This window comes from Pelobates fuscus, chromosome 13, assembly GCF_036172605.1.
Source record: "Pelobates fuscus isolate aPelFus1 chromosome 13, aPelFus1.pri, whole genome shotgun sequence".
In the NCBI taxonomy this organism is placed as follows: domain Eukaryota; kingdom Metazoa; phylum Chordata; class Amphibia; order Anura; family Pelobatidae; genus Pelobates; species Pelobates fuscus.
Window position 1 is genome coordinate 17477165 of NC_086329.1, and position 24378 is coordinate 17501542.

Sequence of the window (24378 nt, forward strand, 5' to 3'; positions counted from 1 at the left end):
AGCGCCCTGTGTCCCAAAGCTTCTCTGTGAGACGCATTGGATTGGCTAGGAGATTATCACAAAGCACTTGATTGGCCATTAGATTATCATGAGTGACAATCTCCCAAAAGCGGTGCAGAGCTGTGGCGAGGAGACAGTTTCACTGCTGGAGTAGATTAGAAATAAGTAACCTTTCTTGGGGAGGGGTGGAGGGGCTCTAGATCTAAAATGAAGTAGGAACAATCTGACATTAGAAATTAATGCATTTTGGATTCCTCTTTTTATTAATACATAAATATTGGGTTTTGTGTATACTTTACAGATTTGGGTTGCTCTCTTGAATTTATAACTCTAATAAGCTTGAAATCCACTCGATTAAGCATTATCAAAATAAATTGTTTTGATGTGAGAAAGTTTAATTTGTTAACATTTCATATATGCCCAATATATCTATTTATATATATATATATATATATATATAGATGTGTCACAATAAAGCACACAATGTTAATTAATAACATGTAGATTCCCCTCGTGCTGCCAAAACAGCTCTGATGATTCGTCGTGGATTCCATAAAACCTCTGTTTAATCAGATTCAGGGAACACCATTGCCATGAAGGGGTGTACGTAGCCTGGAACAATCTCTAGGTAGGTGGTACTTGTCAGAGGAACATCCACATGAATGCCAGGACCCTAGGTTTCCCAGCAGAACATTGCTCAAACCATAACACTGCTTCCGCTGGCCTGCCTTCTTCCCATAGTGCATCCTGCGGCCATGTCTTTCCCAGGTAAACAACACACATTCACCCAGCCACCCACTTGATCTTAAAGAAAGCCTGATTCATCAGACAATGCAACCTTCTTCCATTGCTCCATGGTCCAGTTCTGATGTAACCATTTAGGGTGCTTTAAGCAGTGGACAGAGGCCATCATGGGCACTCTGACCAGTCTGCAGTTACGCAACCGCATACACAACAAACCGCGACGCACTGTGTGCTCCGACACCTTTCTATCATGGCCACCATCACATTTTTCAGCAATTTGAGCTTTTTAGTAGCTCTTCTGTGTGATCGGAACAGACGATCTAGCTTTCTTTCCCCATGTGCGTCAATGAGCTTTGAGCGCCCACGACCCTGACGCAGTTTCACCGGTTGTCTTTCCTTGCACCTCTTTTGGTAGGTACTAACCACTGCATATTGGGAACACCCCACACTTATTCACTAAATAGCAACTTCAATGCTCACAGATTTTAATGGTTTTATTTAAAAACACTTAATTTAGGCAAACGTAATTTGGGTTTAGTTAATGTATAAGCCTGCCACAATGTCAATGTACCCCATTCTTAGCAGGTCCTACTCTAGCTACCTAATTCCTGATCTTATGAGATTAATCCACTTTCTTGGGAAATGCTTCCTTACTGGGACTCTCTGTAGATCAAGGTTAAATAGGGCCCTGGAATGAGGTCCAGCAGCACCCTTATATTGTATGCATGTTCATGTGAGTGCCGTCCCTTGGTTTCATATGTATACAATAATTGGCTGGGGTTAAGTCAAAATATAAAGTGTTTGGGTGCAGACTGCGAATGAGAAATATTGTGTGTACGTGTAATAAAGGAGAAAACCATTGTTTCACTTCCTAAACATATACTGAGCAGACTTCCATGTTTGGGAACTGAAACTTAGCATTTCAGTCCAAAAACGGTAGTGAAAATACAGAGTTACACAAATACATCTTTTTCATAAATGTACATTTACTCTACCCCAGAATAGCACCTGTTTTTGACTCGATTAATCTACCCTATTAAGGTTAATTTGGAACGGAATTTACTAAATCTTCTCAATTTAAAGTCATTTAAGTAAGAGAAACAAGCAAACAAAAAGGAACAAATTGTTGCCGTTTTTGGCTACTGATGAATAAGGCTCATCATGCCAAGGAAGTGGCTCTCCTGACTTCCTGCTTACCCTGTTTTGGAAGGACCACCATTGTTCAATGTGCTGCTCCAGTTTTATTTCAGTGGTAATTGGAGACAATAGCTGGTTAGGGGTTCTAGGCAATCACAAAACATTGGATTCTTACTTAAGTGATTTGCTGCCAGTGGGCTCCCTCTGAATGCCAACTGGGTATTGAGACAGTAAACAAAACTGGTCCATTAACAGTCAAGGCACGCGTAAACAAAAGCCAATGTCTTCCAATGACGGACCAGACAGTTGGCATTCACTATAGGAACATTCTAATACTTTTCTTCTGGATATTCTGTGTATATTTAAGGAAGCAGATCCTCAATAATTCAATGTTATGAATAAGTAAGTACATGTGCATCTGCATGGTATATGTTCTCTCTCTGTAATGGCACAGGTGACCAAACACAATTTTGAGACCTGAGCGGGGACTCAGCGAAGGGCAAGTTACGGAGTTTCTCTAAGCTTTTGCCCGTTCTCAGAGTTCTCATATTCTTGGTTTTTATCTCACAAACTTGATCTAAAGGTAACCAATGATTGTGCGATAAAACAAGTCTTTTTACCAGTTCCAGATGGTTCGTTTGTAAACACCTACAACCCCTTGTGACTATAAACCCCATTGGAAGAACCCTCCCCACATTTTCTAGGTCTTTGCTAACCCTGTACCAAATGTATAATATCCGCCGACACCGGGTAAGAGCACTTGGAATTTACTTACAATAAAAAATAATAATTAAATGTCCTTTCGAAGATCAGTGCTTAAAACTCACTAATAGAGAAGCCAATGTTCTTCCTATTTGTAGGCAATTAAGACAAATGATTAATAAGATCTAAAACAAATAAGAACTGTGTGGTTATGATTCCCTGGGCTTGGCTCTGTCAACATATATTAAATTGATTTATAGGATTTCGGTACTCTGTGCCAGTTACAGAAGGCATTTGTAGTTAATATCAGGGATAATTTGAAAGACTCGCTGAAGACTAATTGCTATTAACGACGTGTCCCATTTAGTTGCCATTTGTGGTGACGCACAGTGACAGGATACAAACAGCTGACTGCCACATTTGCTTTCCTGGGTAAAAAGCCTATTAAGAAATACAGCTTTTGGAATCACTATGGCAACGATCACACGATGCCAGTGTCCTAGATTTTTCCGGCAGCTTGTTCCTGAACTGACAGCAGTGATTTCTATGCTCCTTGAACCATGTTTACTCCCTGTTTGGCTGAATCTGAGAACATAACAGTTAGATGTTTTTAACTAAGCCTGGTTTTCTAACGTTTTCCCATTTGAACACATAATTGATTCCATGATCGTAATTTATCGGCCTCAGATTCCCTGCATTTTGACACATAGATAATTAAGTCCTGGCCCTGATTTACATTCAGATCTTGCAGCGACTGATGGACTACACTTCCCATAATTCACTGTTAGCCATTGAATGGGCAGCCCCTATTCCCAATCCAGCTGTGCTCCTGCTTATAAAATAAATAAAACAAAACAAATCACTCTATTTATTGCAAAGAGCAAACTGTTTATATCTGTTGTTTTTTTCTTTTATAAACCAGCTCTCCTGCATTCCTAACTGAAATTAATACGTCATAAAATAAATTATCCCTAAACCGATTTTCTACTCATTGAAATGTTTCGTGATTTCCAGTAAACAATGTATATATATTGTGCTTTTGACAGATGAGGTTTAAATCCAATCTCTTCGAATAAGTTCCATTGAATAAACTAAGAGATTGTCAGAGTGCAATATTTTAGCAAACATTTCGAAATCTGTTTATACTCTTATTTACAATCCCCAATGATAAATCTGTCGATGACAGTCCTACAGATTGTTGTTGTCATTTTGTTGATGTCTCTTTGTAAGAGGGCGCTGAGGTAGAGGGGCGAGCCTTTGTGCTAACCTGCCTCTAGGCATTTCTTAGAGCTGGAGAAGTTGTAAGTATGAATATAAATTTTGCCTTGGCTATCCAGTCCTGTATCAGGCGTATATATGAAGTCACTCTGCTCTAGAACAGTGTGCATTGCATATTGTGATATGTGCAAACCTAGATGCATTTATTGCACCTTGTCATTTCCCGCCACTGGTTACGTTCTTAGTACATATCTGCCTAAATCTGTATCCCAGGAACTCCAGTTTCATTTTCTTACCACTTTAGCACGTGTGATCTTAGCTATGGTTAATTGAAATGCCGTGCTATGCATGGTTTTAATTTGGTGCCAAACCGCCTTTATAAACGCACAATAATTGTGTATGTTTGCTGCCCCTGTTGAGATTGCCTCCATGTTTGATTTCCCTTGCCCATATCCACTGCTTTGCCACGCGTGTTGGCTTGACTAACACATACACAACATACATTTCCGTAAGGGAACGTGTAACTCAGGGCGTGATAAAATGTGAAGGATAACGGCCAACAGAGAGAGACCTGGCTGGGCTTACAGAAGGTACATCACCTAAGTATATCACAGCCTCTGAATGCCAGTATAAATTGCTGAAGATATATAATAATGCTTTCAGATAACCTTAACACTTCATACAGATTGAAAAATAGCTCTTCCTGATTCACCGCCGTTTGTTACAATGACATTAGTGTGAATAAACTAATTAGCAACTGCACACGGCTTCTCAAGGTAAATTTAGGAAGACAAAAATATCTATGGTGGCAGATCCAATTTATGTCATAGTCATCAAAGATACAATAAACCTGCTATGGTTCATACTAAGAAATGTCAGGAAGACTCTAAATCATGATCCGGACGGATGGAGAAGGTTTTTCGCTGAATCCCTAGAGCCTGGGTCACAGTCCTCAACAGAAGAGCTGGTAAATATTTTTGATAGTTTTGAATCGTGTTTTCAGATGTTCGCAAAGAGTCAGTGGTGTCATTTATTCCATGATGCAGTACACAAGCCCCATCTGGTGGGAATCGAAAGTGGGGGGAAATGACAGCGATTGGACACATAAATAAAGAGTTTGGACATGGGACACTGCATTCTACAAAATAATAAACGTCAAGATTGTTTTATATATTTTTTTATCTGTTGTTAATGGGCAGATGTTTTAAAATTCTATATTGTGCAGTGTGGCGTCACTGTGAAACTTGTGTAACATGTAACCATAAATTGTGGGGTGGTAGTCATACTCCCACACTGTGGCTACGATCCGTTCTCATATGCCAGGCAAAAAGCTGGGGAAAGAGAGACATGGAATCTCACTCATTTTCCCTGGCATATCAATAAGGCAAGAGAAACAGGAGTATGTATGTGTATATGTGTATATATATATATATATATATATATATATATATATATATATATATATATATACATACACACACACACACACACACTCACACACACATATGTGTGTGTGTACCATTCCACAAGAATAGAAAAACTTAATTTAGGAGAATTTAATAAATGTTGAATTTTGGTATGATAAAAAGAAGAAAAGAAAAAAGAACGGTGGTAAAACCCATGACTGGCAATAAATCCCTCAGACAATTACTATAAAACGGCTTTGATTTATAATTTAAAGAAATTTTTTTTTAAAAGCTGTTTTTTCTGTTTTCGTTTTTAAAATAAACTGTATATGATCTCACAAATTTAACTGAAACGACTTACCTCCCACAAACTGAAAAAAGGGCAGTTTTTCTTAAATCGCAAATGATTACTCAAGAGGTGAAGGAATGAACTATCAGCATGTTAGGATCGGGGGGGAGGGGAGTGGGGTGGGGAGAAATTTTTTTTTTTTAAATATATATATATATATTTACCCTACAAAATGATATACAACCTGGTTCATAACCATCACATACCTTCCAACAATGAGAGATATGGATGCAGGAGGGGAGAGGGGTACAAAAGGTTGGAGATTATTTTACTAATTCTATTATTCTGCATTCACAGACACCTACTGTCAGATGACAAGACATTTAGCAATGATGCCAGGCGTATCTGGGCTGTGTACAGTGTATAAATCGTGTATTCTGCTGTCATTTTAAACAAAACCCTTCATGTAAATCATCATTTATAATAAAATTCCTGTAAACCTGTAATAAGAAATTAAATTGAATCACCACTTCCTTCCTCATTTTGATAAAACCGAATATGTGAATGAAGGTTTATTTTTCAAGGTGACAAAAAGATGGAAAATAAGTTTAATGGAATTGGCAATAACCAAACACGAGGGATATTCAGGTGGTAGCCCCAATTGAGGACAATAATCAGGCCAAACCACGTGTAGGGCTTCTACCTGCTATATACACCATATATGGGCACAATTTACACAGGCAGACAGGGTCTGAACGTTCTAGTTACCAGAATAAAAGCTCAAATGGATTGGCGAACAGCTATGGTCAAATTACACCAGTTAAAAGTCAGGCTAAGCATTGAGAGTAATTACCGAGTACTTCGTGCATCATACACTTTTCAAATAAGAAATGTCTTTATGGTGGCCAAAGTGACCCTTTATTAGGTAGATTTGCCTGGTTTCTTCTTTGAGATTATCAGTAAGCTCTTGCAAATAATGTCGTATGGTTTTATATACGTTTTCTATGTACTGTAAAGGTGCGCTATGTATTTTTTATGAGTGCCCTAAAGCAATGAAAATATAACCTTTAATAGTATAGTTAAAAAACGGTAAGTAGGTACCCACAAATAAATTATATTGATGATATATACAAGGCTATGAAATAAATGTGAACACTATATACATAAAAGAAAGCCTAATATGTGGATCTACCGAATAGGTAAAAGTACTGTGTAACGAACGGATACCTATAAATCTGACAACCGTGTAAAGCTATTGGTAACAAGTGTAGCAACTGCCACTAGATCTAGAGCTGGAAATAGGTCTATTAGTAGATTATAAAAAAAAAAAAGAAAATACATTTAACCCCTTAAGGACACATGACATGTCTGACACGTCATGATTCCATTTTATTCCAGAAGTTTGGTCCTTAAGGGGTTAAAGGATTACTCCAACACTTACAACTTTTTTTTTTCTTCTTTAATCCCCTTTTAGGCATTATTCATTGCCCCCCTCCCCCACCTCCCTTTCCAAAAAGTTAAAGTACGTTTTTACTTACCTGGAATACGGCGCCAGGTGAAGCTCCTGGTCCTGCTTTTAACGCCTCCTCCTGACATCAAGGATATCATTACTCGGCCCAATAAAAAAGCTTTTCATGTGCAATCTGAGCCGGCAAGGGGAGTGGGGAGGAGACTAAAATACAATTGAAGAGAGGGGTTAGGGAGGTGGCAAGGCTGCAGGGAGGAATGGAGGGGAATCACAAGATATAAGAGAAGCAGATTAAGTCTGTCGCCAGCGTGCAGTGAGCGCTGATGACAGACATAAAATAAGCACAGAACTGACATTTGGCAGTCAGGAACAGAGTGTAACTAGCCCCAAGTGGCACACAAGTGCAAATATCTATGGATGTGTAGTGTTTCACGTAGAAACACTGCCCAGTCGGACTCCTACCACCATAACCACTTCAAAAAGCAGAAGAGGTCATGGAGGTTGGATTAACCATTTACTAGTTTGCCCTATCGTTGCTTCTCACTCAGGAGCTCTCAAAATTAAATTTAGCTCACTCGTGCCGTTACAGGAGGAATCCTAAATTAATCATTTAATTTGTTCCCACTTATCCAAATCCAAAACTGCCCAGGCAGGTCTCCACTGTATGTATCATATATCATCCCGATTCAATCTATATCTCTCACACATGAGGTTCAGAAGATGCTCTTGTAGGCATAGTGAACAAGGGGTTCACATCAGGATTACCCTTTAGAATTAGGAAGTTTACAGATATTAGTTCCCTACTATCTCTAGTTACCCCCCTGAATTTACTTGCCTCTCACGTTCACCCATTGTAGAGCTGTGCTATGTCCACACTCGTCCAACACTGCGTATCATCCTTCCAAGCACCGAGTATCACAGAAGCAGTCTGGGGCTGATCTGTTACTGCAAAAATAAGTGGAAAACAATAGAATCTTACATAACATTTGCCAATTTGTGTCTAGAATAGCCCCAGTTTGCCTTAATAGATCTCCCTCAAAGGAAATGGACCAACATCCCACCGCAAACGATTTTCCGAACATTTTACCGTGGTGGAAAGTTGCATTGAATGTAGAATACATTTTATATATTCTGGGTTCATTCCCCATAATCTTACAATATTTATTTATTCCTGCTATCCATTTTCTGATCTGGCTGGCATTACCACCCTTCTTCCAATAGCTGCCCATTCCAGCTACTCAACCTGTTTCATTGTGTTTGAGCCTGGGTCTCTGGTTTGAGGATATTGTGCCCTAGTCCTCTTACTGTTCTGGACCATTCTTAAGATGACTAGAGGGCAGACATATCTCGAGGCTTGGCTGCTATTCGTGGATTGTTAAATTACCCCTGGCATAGGAAGCACAACACACTCCTTCTGCATCGCGACCAGGCCAATACAAATTCAAGTTTTGTCTTTAACCGAGATCATTTGTAAATCTAATTAAATCTTGAACGTGATTTAAAAATATATATTTTCTCTCCAATGCTATCATTGAGGGTACGACAGCTAGTTCTAGGATAGCGCATATTATGTCAATCTTCCTTTTATTGAGGTATGTGATTACGGTGGTACAGAACAAAAAGAGGGAGACTTGCAGGGGTTATACAGGTTAAAGACGTCATAACACGTTGCTATATCTCCTAGGATTAACAGCCTCATTTTAAATTATATAAACAAGCTTAACTCAGAAGGTAAAATATAAAGTAATTAAGTCAAAGTGATGAACATTATGGATGGTATACATGGCTTATCAGCGCAGATTCATAGCAGGAACAGGCGAGTAATTAACATAGTAAAGCATGGGTAAATATACGCTGGGAATCTGTGTCAGGCTTAATAGCAGGAATAATAGCTGTCCGAGCCCAAGAGTGTTACAGAATACGAGACAAAGTAAGAATAAGAGACAGCAGAGTGGTTTGCATTGTGGTAACGATAATGGTAGTACAGTAAGCACTTACTATATAGTAGCAAGCTCAGTTAGTCTGGAGTGTATAACTTAAAGAGCGGGTAAAACATCATACTGCGTGAGTTCCTTGCAGGCTATAGTTAAAGAAAATGCCAAAAGGCTACACTAGCTTGTCTACAGCAGTGCCACCTAAGCAGAGACATGACAATATGCGTTTAGCTGACAATATCCTAGCTGCTACGAAATAGGAACTGTAACTGCTAAGTAGCGGGAGACCGGGCAAAATCAAGACGATAAGGTTACATTCGATTTATAGACATGCCAATGTGTATATAATAGCTGTAATATAACCTTACTGTAGTGCATTTGGTCTGATTAAACTGATGCGTCAGTAAAGATACACATCAGGAACATTAGCAGGTTAAAAGAATTAGTATCAGCTGTGAGAAGTGTACCCTGGTGAGTGTCTCGCTTTAAAAGTCCATAGTTCGGCTGGTCAAACTGTGTTTGCTGTGTCGCGGGTTGGATTGTTAGCTGTGGGCCACAGTCTGCTGGATTCTGGGTTGCCTCACCCGATGCCCGTTCTGGTAGTTCTGCATGCTTGACTGGGTAAGCGTGAGTCGCACCGGTTCCCTCTGGGTAAGATTGCTGATAGCGTCTGCAGGTGGGTCAGCGAGGAGTGGAGGTGGTTGTTGCAGGGGGCTTCTCCCTTCTTCCGGGCATAATGTGGGGTTGGCACCTTGTAACCACAGACACGGTTGCCTCTCGGGGCCGGGTCTTTCCCATGGTGGGCGCTGTGGAGGGTCCTGGTGGTCATCCGCCGCCTGCGGCGGGTGGCTCTCCGGCGGTGTGGTCGGTGTGTGGGAGGGAGTCTCCCGACGTTCCCCTGCCCGGGCGGGTGCACCGCCCGTCAGTGCGTGGCGGTTGTTCCGCCTGATGGATTGAGTAACTGCCACTGCAGCCTCTCTCCCCGGTGATGTGGGTAGAGCTGGGTGGTGTTGCATTCCATGCTCCTCCAGTGGTCTCGGCAGATGGAGTCTTGTTGAGCAGAGAGTGCTTTCCGATGCTTGCAGGTTGGAGCTTGGCGGCCATCTTAAGCCCGACATGCAGTCTGCAGTACGGGCGGGAGACTCAGGAAGCTGGCTCAGTAGTGTGGGTCTCAAATATGTAGACCGGGATCACCCCCCCGGTCCATAGGGGGGGGAACGGGACCGGTATCCCCGCGGGTCCGACTCCAAGCCCCGAGCAGTAAGCGGCAGGGCAGCGGCCGTCCGTCCCGCTCGCCTCTGGAGTAGGCCTCAGGATAGTCGGGTAGGATTCCTCTTCCAGGGGACTGTAGCCTGTAGGGCCAGCCTCGCCCTGGACCCCAGGGCTCTCTGCCCGTCGAGGATCACCGCTGCCGGCAAGTTTGTGCCAAAATTTGCTTAAAGTTGCCTGTTTCTAAGGCTAGGCTGCAGGAGCCGGTCTAACATGCGACCAGCCGGCTCGGCGGTCCGGCCCCGCCCCAGCGCATATTATGTACGTTCTTAGACATAGGGACACTCTCAGCAGTATGGAAAGTCATCCAAATCTTTGAATGTTTATAATGTTTGTGTGATTCTATAGGAGACATTTGATTGTCTAAGTGGGCAAGTGAATAGGATCAGTGGCCCACTACGTGTTATTATTACTGTGGCAGGCTGACTGGGCCATTTTGTCCTTTGCTAATTTACAAAGGTAACTGTAAATGGACTTGAATCCACAATCTTATAGTGTATGAAACTTTGTATCTTATGAATTCAGTTCTCAAAGGCCATTTCGAGCTCTGGAAAGTTATACGGACGCCATGTTCCTCCACCAGGCAGAGTACAGTGGTCAGGACTTCTCAATATGCTCAATTCTGCCGGTGTCAAACTGCGTGCAGAGTTTGGGGTAAAATAAAAATCTCAAAATACTCTGCTAGCCGGTCAGGCCCCTGCTTTGTTCACACACAAAAACCACACAGATTTTGGTTCCCACAAGAACGTTAACAAACTAACAGAGCGCTTCAAACAGTAAAACATGTCAACTCTTAATTAGGTCAGAAGAGCGCCAGAGCTTTAAATATTTACAGATGTTACACATATATTTATCACAAAATTCTAAGAAACCAATGTTTAGCATTACTATCTCACATCAAGATGGCTTATATGACTATTTTGGTGAAATCCCTGGCTGTTTTCAGAGAAACACTCTAGGCACCATAACCACTTCCTCTTATTAAAGTAGTTATGGTGCCTAGAGAGCAAAGTTTAGTGTTAAACCCTTTTTCAATGCAGTGGTGATTAATGCATTGTCCTCCTCTGCTGTATTGGTTTGGTATCGCAAATGTTGCATTACACTTTCAGTGGGGGTGGGGGAAGGGGGGGACCCAATGGCAGCCAGGGACCATCATTCTCTGTTTAATTATTTATCACTTGAAACTGTAATGGTACCACTGGACTTCTGGCACCTTAACCATTCAATTAGAAGAAGTAGTTATGGTGCCTAGAGTGTACCTTTAAAATACCACTGAATATAGAATTTTCATTCACACACGGTTTCATGATTTTCTTTGCCATTCCTTACCATTTCTAATGATTAATATAATTACAGTCTCATGTGAAGGGATGAGGCAAAGCTTTAGGACATTTTATGTAACTTTGTCACCAAGTGAGAGCCATTTATGTAACTGAAAATATAGTTTACCACCAGATCAAATTTTGTTACTGACAGAAAAGTCTTGAAACAAACTAATTCATTGCAGTTTAACGATGCATTACTGTGAATTTTGACAGTATGCATTCAAACACTCCAAAAACCTCAAACTCCTATAAAAGAGGGATATTGGAAAGAGGAATATAGGGATTCAGGCAAAAAAAAAAATCAGGACTGCAATTCCTAACTTGGAACACTTGGAAGGTATGATATATTTGGAACAGAGATACAAGAATAACAAGCAGATGATAGAATAATAAAGGACTCTGTGATGATAGAAATGCAATTCTCTGATTTTCTTGTCACTAACACCTGATGCTGCGTTCAGCCACGATTTTCAGTATGTTTTAGAGAATCTTATTGCTTAGAAACGTTAGTACTTATTGACACCCAGTAATGACTCACTCATCTAAGCATAGAACACTTTAATTACGCCACCAGTGTGGGTGGTGAGAAAGCACAATGGTTTTAGTGCAGATCGAAGAGAGGGAATAATAAATGCATTAACCCTTTCAGTACCGAACCGAAAATATTTTCTGTAGCATTACGTTAACAGATACACAGGAGGCACGCATTACCTGGCTTCAGTCACGGTGGAAACGTGCAGCTTTTTCAAGAGAAGATTGGAGATTACAAATAGAAAAAAAAGGCACTATAACCACAACACGACATTGCAGTGGTTACGGTGCCACGAGTCCCTAGGTCCTGTGCCAGGGTTTCGTGTGACACGGTTTATAAAAAGGTGGACTCTTACCTGGCAAGTCACTAGCCAGAAAAAATAGCCACCAACTCTGTCTCTACTGCAATTACCCAGAGTACGCCGTCTGATCAGTAACTTTTTATTTATAATTAATTCTAATAATTAATGTTCGTTATTTTATTTAGGATTCCTTTTTGTAATGTTGTCTTTATGACACGCAAACAATGCAGAATATATTCAGCCACAAAATATTTGATGCCTGAATTCTATGCATCCTGATCACAAAGAGGTTTTTTTGCCATTGTGTTGTGGGGGGTCAGTTATGCATGAATGACGTGAGAAGTTTATCAATTCTGTATTAAAGGAGTTTCAGAATTCCCGCTGCCATTCACACACACACGAATTCCAACATATATTTTTTCAGTGTGAAAAGCTATGAGAACTAGCTTGTAGGCCTTTGCACGGTGAAATCCCCATCAGTTGGAAATGCGGGATCAAAGACCGCTTCTTTAGCATCAACAATGGCTAGAATCGGGAATAATTAAATGAGGTGCATTTAATAAACGGCAAATCCTCATGAACTGAAAGCTGATTTGCATCATGAGGATACAATTGGCAAGTTGGTACTGAAAGCTGTTTAGTCAAACCCAAAAGAGCCTTTTGCACAGTAGTTAAAGGAAAAGAGCCAACATGTTTTATTATTGCTGAATATAAAAGAGTGCATGTAATATTGCCTCCCTGTGATAAGTTTTGTAAGGAATGCATACAGTAAATACCTATTTTTAGTGCATTTCCTGGCTCAGTGGAGGCGGCCATCTTTACACTCTTTGGTCATAGCCACCACTTATCAGCTATCACATTCACAATTTAAAGGTCTAAAAGTGTCTAAGAATTTTTGGAGATGCCGTGTTCTTACTGATGATTTCAGGATTTGTGAACATGCACATGGTGTGAACATGGTTTCTATCATAAAGGGAATCAACACAATGAAGGAGCAGACTATATTTAATAGAAGAAAAACTACCACAACAAGAGGACATAGTCTTAAATTAGAGGGGCAAAGGTTTTAAAAATAATTTTAGGAAGTATAACTTTACTGAGAGGGTAGTGGATGCGTGGAATAGCCTTCCAGCTGAAGTGGTAGAGGTTAACACAGTAAAGGAGTTTAAGCATGCGTGGGATAGGCATAAGGCTATCCCAACTATAAGATAAGGCCAGGGACTAGTGATGTACCGAACTGTTCGCCGGCGAATAGTTCCCGGCGTTATTTAAAAAAACGAGCCAAGTGTCCCTGACACCATCCAACAGTAAATAGTCAAACTGTTTACAATAGTTTGACAGTTACCTGGGTACCCTAAAATGGATGTCTGCTTTCCACAATAGATAGAATATATTTAACAGCATAACAGCTGTATCCCTAAACTGAAAATTATCCAATTATTGTTAAACCACAGAGTTCATGATACAAAAATGGACCTTTTATGGAGCTGTAATCTGCTGTCTTTTGTCGCCTGATGTGACCTTCTGTTTATGAAAACTCACAATAAAAAGATTAAAAAGCTATTAAACGTCACACAAAATTCAATTTGTACACATTTTCCATAGATACCACGTGTAGAAATGTACTATGAAGCGTGCAATGAGTTATAAATCACGTAATATGTAAATATATGCATTTGTGATCTTGTTGACCTATATAAATGTCCTTCACCAGATTGTGTGATTTTGCCGGTGTCGATGAAGTGGATGATTAGGCTAGCTTTCATCTATTTGAAATTCTTAGTGTAGTCATTACACAAACAGCCCTTCATCATTTCGAAGACATTGCTCTGCATGGCCTGTAATTACTGTGTTCAGCTCACAGTCGGTGAGCCATAAAGAAATTAATTCCCTTCCAAACGTCACCCGAGGCCACGCTGCGTACTATTTACAGTAATAAAATGTGATCTGGAAGGAGGACCCTGCATTGAATGTTACTATTCACAAGATGTTTATTAGAGAATACGGATTAAATAGTCCGCAGCCAGCAGAGCACTGCCATGGGCTTAATAACCAGACTTCACGCAAGACAAATGATGGATGGCGTGATGGCTAACCCAGAAACTGCACATACGTCTGTGAACTACATTTACCAAGAGGCTCGGCCAGCTTCAAGGCATGTTGAGCCTCTAGAGAAATGTAGCTTACAGCTAGGGCAGGGTCACAGGCTTGATAACTAGATTTCTAAATACAAGGAACCTCAACTGTATGTCTCAACTATATTTCCCATAAGGCTCTGCTGTCAGGAATGGAGATACTCTAACACGGAATCCTAAAGGTACCAGTAAAGGAACAGGTACCGGTCCTCAGAGTGGCCGGGCTAGTGCCTAAGACAGATAAATAAAATGCCTGCAAGCAGACAGAGAGTGAATGAGAGACAGACTGAGGTCTAGGATAAATGAAATACACAGAATAGACAGTGAGGTCGAGGTCAGGATAACAGAGAGAAAGAATGGTTAAAGATTCAAGGTCAGAAGACAGTAAATCCAATCAACTGTATAAACACACTCTCAGGAAACAAGAACCACGACATGGCATGGAAACAAGGACAACCATATACCCTGTACTGGGCTGTGATTGGTTACAGAGGACCATGATGTCACACGTGTGTACACATTATCAAAAAGTGCCACACAGACTGACATTATAAAAGGAGACCAATGGAATGGTTCCATGTCATATATGATGTAATAATGAGTTACCAGGAAGCTAGGGATGAGTGGGCGTGCATCGGAACACAGAAGAGACATCATTTCTGTGATCACATGACACCGCGAGGGGCCATTATCGTGATGTCTGCCAGGCCTTAGTGATTCAGAAAATGTCCTGCCATTATGGTTTTATCCTCAGATTCAGACACCAGTAGCAAAGTCCCCAGAAAGGGCAAACCTGCTCAGACTGTGCAAATTAAACTCTGGGCCCTGCGTTCCATTGCTTGCAACGTTAGAAGATATAGATACGCATAGTGCCATCACTGGTTTGTTAATAATGCAGTGGTATTTTTTAGTTAGTGCTGAGATTAACAAAAAGTGGCTGCACGGTGTGACCAAATCCCCACATTTTGCACTTAAAATGGTTGTTTTTAAGACTGAAACTAAATATTAAACATGTATTAAGTCTCTATTTTAATCAATATCAGGACGGGCTGAAGACACATTGCAGCCTGGATCCAAGGGCCCAACATTGCACTGATCCACCAAACCCCAAAATAAATGTGTACCTAGTCTAATCCACCCATTGTACAGCGCTACGGAATTTGTTGGCGCTATATAAATAATAAAATAATAATAATAATAATAATAATAATAATGCAACACAGTTAGAGGGACATTCATTTTTTTATATAGCTGCCATATCCATAGCAACATTGTAAGTTTCAAAATTCCATGGCAACTGTCTTTGATATTCAAGAAAATTGCCATTCTCTTAGTAGAGAAAAATAAAAATATACATGAGGGGATTTTAAACATTTACATTTTGATTGTGGTGATACTTTGACCAATCTGGGGTAGTAGACGTGGGCCTCAGGTGATTGTGCTGACTACGATCACAGAGCAGGGTCGTACCTTCTAATTTGGGGGAAGGAATACACGACAGGTATATGGTGCTGAGCTGATATGACATTGTGGTTATTCCCATAAAGTAAACCCCATCTAGTGCTGCCAAGGGGGATATTTACATCGTGCTTTTTGCTCTTAACATTGAGTGATAAAAGCTTCCTTAGGCAGCTACCAGGGCCGGACTGGGGGTGGGGGTGCTGTGTGTAAGGGTGCTGTGTGTGTGAGAGAGGGTGCTGTGTGATAGTGTATGTGAGGGGTGCAGTGTATGAGAGTGCTGTGCGTGTATGTGAGAGCTGCAGTGTGTGAGGGGTGCAGTGTGTGTATGTGAGGGGCGCAGTGTGTGAGGGGTGCAGTGTGTGAGGAATGCTGTGTGTGTGTGTGTATGTTAGGGATGCAGTGTGTGTGTGTATGTTAGGGGTGCAGTGTGTGAGGAATGCTGTGTGTGTGTGTGTATGTATGTTAGGGATGCAGTGTGTGTGTGTATGTTAGGGGTGCAGTGTGTGAGTGTGCTTTGTGTGTATGTGAGGGGTGTTGTGTGTGTGTGTGTGTGTGCGCGTGTGTGTGTGTAGGAGGGCGCTGTGTGTGTGAGTGGTGCAGTGTGTGAGGGTGCGGTTTGTGTGTGTGTGAGGGGCGCTGTGTGTGAGGAATGCTGTGTGTGTGTATGTTAGGGATGCAGTGTGTGTGTGTATGTTAGGGGTGCAGTGTGTGAGGAATGCTGTGTGTGTGTATGTTAGGGATGCAGTGTGTGTGTGTATGTTAGGGGTGCAGTGTGTGGGTGTGCTTTGTGTGTATGTGAGGGGTGTTGTGTGTGTGTGTGTGTGTGTGTGCGCGCGCGTGTGTGTGGAGGAGGGCGCTGTGTGTGTGAGTGGTGCAGTGTGTGAGGGTGCGGTTTGTGTGTGTGTGAGGGGCGCTGTGTGTGAAGTTTCTCCCTATGCACATTTATAAAACTGCAGTTTTTTTTAGCATCACTCCAATGGCCATTAAAGTGTAAGCTCACCTGCCACATCAAGGCAAACCTCTTAGGTGATTCCTACACTAACAATTCACCTTGCTTCCTTCGGCTATAAGGTATAATCTCTAATGAGACAGAGAGGGGTATTTCACATGCCATGGACACTGCATTTCAGTAAAGCCACCCACCCCTTTTTAAGTGGTTTACAAAAATACCCCTCTATGTCTCGTTTTTAGCGGAAAGAGGTTTTGCCTTGACGTTGCAGGTGGCCAAATACCTCCAATAATTTAAATGTGCATAGCGATTTGGAATAAAGTAATGTATTTATTTTTACTTTTTTATGATGTTTTCTTGCACATAACTGCTTATATTCTTTAGACTGTAAGCTCACTAGCAATCTCGCTTAGTGCAACAGGAATAAAAAGAAGGGGAGATCCAGAACTAACTCCAGAGGCAGCAGAATAAGGTCTGTTACTTGGATACCCTAATAACCCAAGAGGAACCAGGAAAAAATACAGAAAAAAACCAGACTGCGCCAAATAAGAAATACTAGATAATCTTATACAGATATATGTATACACAATATTATATATAAAAATATTGAGATATAACAATAATAAAGAGTCCCAGCAGAAAATGGTATTTTTTGGAGATAAGAACCTATTGAAGGTCTGTTATCCTCCTTAGTGTTCAAGCAGACAAAACTTTAGTGCAGATGAGGAATTCTGTTGTTGGTGTCTCATATGAAATAAAACACAAAAGAAACCACCAATCGTGTAATCCAGTATAGACAATGTTTTAGGTAAAATTAAGATAAAATACACTCACAAGGGGGGAGCTTCTATTTAGCTCTCAGATAGGGCAATCCCTGCTCAAAGATAAACCTGGAGCTGTCCTCCTTAGATGTTCACAATGTAAACGGCATATGAAAGGAATAAAACAAGATATAGTGCTCACTGTTTCAAACAAAAATACTTTTTTTTTTTTTTTAAATACATAAAATCTACTTACAATTTCAAGAGCACCTTTGGCTCAATGATGGCAGCTTGGGTGGTATGATCCCCATCTGTCTACTGGGACTCTTTATTATTGTTTTATCGGAATATTTTTATATATAATATTGTGTATATATATATATATATATATATATATGACTGGGAGGTGATTCCCGTAATTGCGCGCATACGCAGGTGCGCCGAACAGACACCGAGCATTGGGAGTAACAAGGAGCAGCTGGTTTGGTGAGGGATTATGATTTTTAGTCCTATTTAAGCTTGTCATTATGTAAAATGATTTTGATGTGTCCTGATGAAAGCTCCAAACGGGAGCTGAAACGTTGACCCTCTGGATTGACTGACAATAAACAAATGATCTTTGGAAGACCTAGAGTGCCGGTATTATTTCCATTTTTGTATATAGATATATATATATATATATATATCTGTGTAAGATTATCTATTATTTCTTATTAGGTGCAGTCTGTTTTAATCTAGCTTAGTATTTGGAGCTGTAAATGCTAGGTTTCAGCAGACAGCAGGGTTCCCTGTATTAGTTTGCCTTTACTGTACTGTGTCTATCCCGATTGTATAGCTTTGTGGAAGTTGTTGGTATTTTTGAAATATCAGAATAATAAAAGCTTTAGCAAATGACAAAAATGTCAAGTTCTAGGTCCAACCCCTCACTAAGAGATATCGCTTATCTTTCTCCTTACCCATCCAAATACTTCTGCAATAAAGGCCTGTTGACTAACGCATTATTTTCAAAACCCCATTTACTGGTAGTCACAGATTACTGTCAAAGATCTACCGTGTTTCTGTGAAATTAAGGGGGGTGCTCCTAATATAAGCCCCACCCTGAAAGTAAGTCCTAGTCATTCGATAATCTATGTTCAGGGAATTTCCCCCCAAATATATACGCAAGATTCCATTCGCAAGTGAACTAATCTATGTTCGGGGAAGTTTCCCCGAACTTAGATTTGCGGTATTCTATTCGCAAGTAAGCTAATCTATGTTCGGGAAAGTTTCCCCAAACATAGATTTGCAGGATTCCATGCCCTAATGAATGTGTCTATGTTCAGGGGAATTCCTACTTTCTAGCACACGTTTTTCCCCGAAATAAGACATCCCTCGAAAGTAAGCCCTAATGCGGGGGGGGAGGGGAGGGAAATTATCATAAGACCAGCTCTTATTTTCAGTGTCCCTTCAAGATGATTCATAAAATACATTTTGGGGTCTATTGATTATATTGCAAGTTGTGGCAAGTTGGAAAGTAACTCCGAAAATGTACACTTACATAGCCAAGATAGAAAATAATAAAATCTCAAAACGGCCTGGGTTTAAGATTTTGTCAAAAATGGCTCTGTTAGCCTATATTTTTTTTACAAGTAGGCTGTCAACGCACAACAGCTCTGTTTAGTGAACAGACCTCTTTGTTTTGCTTAGTCAGTCGGTTCCTTGAGAGAGCTACCATGCATAATAAAATAGACGCACCAGGAATCCGCAGTGCTTTTAGAATTCCGGTCATGCCCGCGCATCACCAGAACGAGAAGAGCAGTCTTCCAAAAAACCTGCCGCTGGCTGTTCAAGAACACAAAAATCTGAACAGAAAGTTCAATTGTTTTCTAAACTTTTTTTTTTTCTTTTTTAATGGTAGTCTAAAAAAATTTAATAAACTTTCACTGCTCGAAGGTAAGGTCTGCAGTGAACCAGGCAGCACTGAAAACCCCTCTGGCAGTGAATGGCTTTAATGGATTGGTACTGTGGATAACAGTACAGCGCACCTTTTTGTGAAATAAAGATGCTCTAAAAGTGAATAAGTTACTAATTTTGTTGAACTTGATATCAATATACAGGCACTGCGTTAAAGTGGCACTCTTAGTACCATAACCACTACAGACAAGCATGCACGTGGCTCCTTCTCCCAGTTATGTGTTGCACCATTGAAGCAGTTTGACACAAATGGAGGGTGACAGCTCCTGCACTTATTGTAACTTAAGGACGTTAAATTTGAAATTCTCACGTTAGTAAATAACCCTGAAAGTCTTCGGATGTGTTATGTGAGCTCTTTAAATTTGTAAAAACAATTCTGTAAACATCTTATTTACTGCAGAAGAGGCAGATCATTGTGATTTGCTGCAAATGAGAGATAATCATAACTATATTTAATTATGACATTTTTAATCATACCCCTTTAAAAAAATAAATATTTTTGCCGTCTTTATTTTCATCTATTTCAGTGGGATCACATGTACTGCGTTATCTTGGGGTAATGTTACATATTACGCCATAAGCATTAATGACAGAATCACGACACAGCTCCAGGCAGTAGCTGAACTATAGAATGTGGGATTCTGGGTAACATTCCTTAGAATTACAACATTTTCTTATATTATCTCTATTCCTCCAGCTCCTGACGCTCCCTTAAACAGACACTGCGCCTTCTATGTCACAGAGAACTGAGATTTGTTTAATTTATATATTTTTTATTTTTGCAGTGCATATTGAGTTAACATACGTGCGTGAGGTACCCCAACGGCAATCCTCACGCAATGTTGAGACATATGTAACAATGGGGTAGTTGAGAATACATGCACTATTTTTTGTTTAAGCAGGCAGGTTAGTAATACCTGAGTAAATACGTATGCATAGTAACACAAATTAGCTGTAACTGTTGTATTAGAGTACTGAACGCATTACTGGAATCAGGATTATATAAACATGCTTGGAGTACACATCTAAGCTAGGCTTCCGACATAGGTTTGCAAAGGATTAACGATCTAGACATGTATATAGGCAGATTAGATTAGATAATTAAAGCAAGTGTGGCGAATCTGACACAAAATAGGCTATAGTAAATGCTCTGTTTTGTGTGGTTAAGGGTAGTCGCAGCATGGCATTAAAGCAAGGCATAAGTAGTAGGCCTAGGTTAAAGGCTGTGTGTCGTTTTGAGCCATACACTGCAATAATGTGGACTATATTTAACGTTAAGGCAGCCTTGATATATAAGATTAAAAAGTTCTGATGCTTAAAGTGTGATCATGGTGGGTCTAGGTGTTTAGTGTCACCCTGGCTAGTCTAACTTGCATGGACTGGTACAGGCTCTGGGAGTCGTCCGTGTGACGGGCAAGCTGCTTCTCCGGTATGCGCCGATTCATGGTTAGCCGATGCCCCGTTTGTCGTGATAGTGTGGATGGGTATAATTGCCCACCATGGTGGGGATTCAGGCAGAGTCCAGTAGTTGGTGTCCTGTGGGCCCTAATCGTGACAGACCAAGACCGCCAGGGTCGGGCAACAGGAGGGCAGAGTCCGCCGGGGTAGGTAGTAGAGAGTCCAGGAAAGTCTGTCGCTGGGTGCCGCCTGTGTCTCCTCACTAGAGCTGCCGCTTTGCAGGTCTTATGTGCAGCGGGTATGCATGCAGACGCACTGTGGGAGCATGTCGTTTGGAGACAAAGTCCCTGTTCTCTGTTGTAAGTAGTCGCTGTCAGCGGTTCTTCCATGTTACCTTCCCTGTTTGTCCTTGATGTTGCTCGCTGGTGGGGCAATTGAGAGCCCTCATGGTGGTTTGTATTGTAGGGTATGGAGGTCGCGGGCTTCTCCACCTCCCTGAGACTCTGTCCAGAGGCCCCGATCGTTGCTGAGGGCTCGTTGTGGAAGCAGCCTGTCTCTTTTGCCGCGGCGCACATGGCGTCCACCATTTTGTGTGTTGCGCCCGGGCCCTCAAGCGGATGTGGTAGTGTCGATGGGCCTGGATTGTTTAGCCGCTGGGTGAGGACCGGGATCACCCCCCCGGTCCATAGGGGGGGGAACAGGGCCGGTTCCGTCCGGTGTTGGGTCTCTGGCCGAGTGTTGTCTGGCAGGATAGTGGGGCAGCGGCCGTCCGCCCCTCTCAGCGCCGGCGAAGGCCTCAACCGGGTTGTCAACGACCTTCCCTCCAGGGGACTGAAACTTGTGGAGCCGGCCTCGCCCAGGATCCAGCTTCTCCTCGGCACTGAGAGCCGTTGCTGTCGGTCCATAGTTAGTGTATTTTTAGTGTTTATTTGCTTTAAAAGCTGGTGAGTAGCAGGAGCCGATCTCACATGCGACCTTCCAGCTCGGCGGTCCGGCCCCACCCCCGTTTAATTTATATTTTAATAGAAATACATACTTTTGTCCCTGGTTTCCCAACAGAGAAGCTGCGTAACCAGCTGGGATTAACATGCCCTGATCACAGAATATGCCGTCAGTGATTGAAAGATCAAATGCCAATAAAACAAGGGTGTAAAAAAAAAATAAAAAATCATTTTTAGCAATTTTGTGTGCCTCCAAGGCGCTGCGTTATAGGTCTGTACACCAGGGGGCAGAGTTGCTACATGTTTAATGCTGCCCGCCACTTCTTCAAACACTCAGAGACAATGGCTACATGCCTTGCAGACAACACACTACTGCAATGAGCCCCATCACTGGGGCCCGTCTGTTCTCACGTAATTTTATCAAGCCTTTATATCCGGCGTCTTACAAAATGCACATACTCTTATTATTGCCATTGGATTAAAATCAAACTATTAAATAGAATTTGCAACGAATGTTGCAAAGGCAAAATCACATGCTAAATTATTATAATTTATAAAGTGCCAACATATTCCGCAGCGCTGTACAATGATCACGCAGGACTGCTAGATCGGCCATATTTTTATAGAAGCCATTTTTCGAAAACAGTAAAAAAAAAAAAAGACAACGTATTTCACATTTGCATATTGTCAATACACAGAGGTATTTTTGGAACCACCTACATCCTCCCCCAACACACACAGAAACACACCTTGATTGATCGTCTTATTTCATGTGAGGGGCGTATGAAGTCTACATGTTGCTGGGCAGCACCACTCACGAATCGACCATCAGAAGGCAGAATGATGTGTGTCTGCAAACCCCCCTGCAAGTGAAATAATACCATAGTTCATTCAGATTGTCTATTTTTTTTGTCACTTGCATCATGTGTTAATGTTTATTGTCATCATTAAAAAAAAAAAAACTACATAATAGTAGGCTAAGGGGTACAGACGGTAAGGAGGGAGGGGGGTTTAAATTGAAGTAACACACATAGTGTACCATAAGGCCTAATGATAAATTATAGAAATAAAGGAAATTTCTCCAAATACGAGTGTAGCAGTGACGCCATTACTGAGATTGCAACAACTCACACATGAGCATAATATTAAGTGGAGAACCTCAGCATTGCAGATTATAAACATCTTGTTTGGTTTATATAAGCAATCTGTAAGATCAGGCCCTTAAACAGACACAGGCACCATAACCATTTAAAATACTTGAAGTGGTTATGGTACCTAGAGCGTTCCTTTAATGATTACGTTGAATCTAACATCTCATACAAATAATTTGTATGTAAGTAGGAAATGTAGAACCGACACAAGCGACCCCCTAATCATTTTGTCAATCTTTGTTTTTATTTAAGCATAAATGTAACATGTATTGCAACAGTACAATTGTGACATTATCAATAAGAGCGTTAATGTGGCATTACACGAGTAATATCATTTGTTGACAATGAGGCATTTGTTGCTCAATATAACTTTAAAGGTACATCAACCAATTGTGCGCAGTCACTGAGGGATTAAACATGCCTAGTTTTTGTTTTGTAAAGCGAAACAGCATATTGCATCAGATGTTAGAAAATAGGACCCTTGTGCAACACTACTCATTTATATCACGAAGTCCCCTGGGCATGCTATCGCTTAATTTTCTCTGTCTGTCTAGTTGTAACGTCTGGGCGTGTCTGCTCAGCACGGGGTGGGGCAGCTGCCCAAGTTTTGGTAGCAAGAAGCGGTCACTTTGTCGCGGTGGTCAATCGTCAGGCCTGGGTCGGCTGTGAGGCGCTCTGGGGGGGGTAACTTATCTGCGTCCCCCGCAGCGCTGGGACGGGTGGGGGGTTGGTCTCAATCTGTTCAGTGCAGGATTTATCGTCAGTAGCTCCCCCAAGTCAGTTTTGGAAGCTTAGCTTTTTAGGCTGTTCGCGAGTGGCATCAGCTACTAGGGACCGTGTATCAGGCCTGTGGCGTGGTGTCGTGGTATGCGACTTGTGTATCAAGGTTTAAGACAGCTGTAGCGCGTCGTGAAAGGCTGTTACAGTGGCTGGTCTCGCCTCTATGTCAGTGTCTGGGGCGACTGTCCTAGTGGGTTACGTTCTGCGTTTATCATTATTGCCCTCGAAGGGCCAGCCTGTGTCGCGGGCAGAGTAGGTCTATAGTGGTCAAGCGTCATGAGACCCCGAGGGGCCTAGGAGAGGGGGTATGCAGCAGGGGTTGGGGTTGGATGGGGGGGGGAGTGGGGGTGGATGGTCCGGGCGGGACCCCCTCGGCCCCCGTGGCCATGTCATCGGCACTTCCCGTGAGCGGTCAGCCATCGTGCCACCGGTGGCTACGGCTCGGCTCTCACCAAGCAGCGTGTCCCCGGGGGCGTACTATGCCGACCCATTCGAGATATATGATTTCCAAGGGTACCATTTAA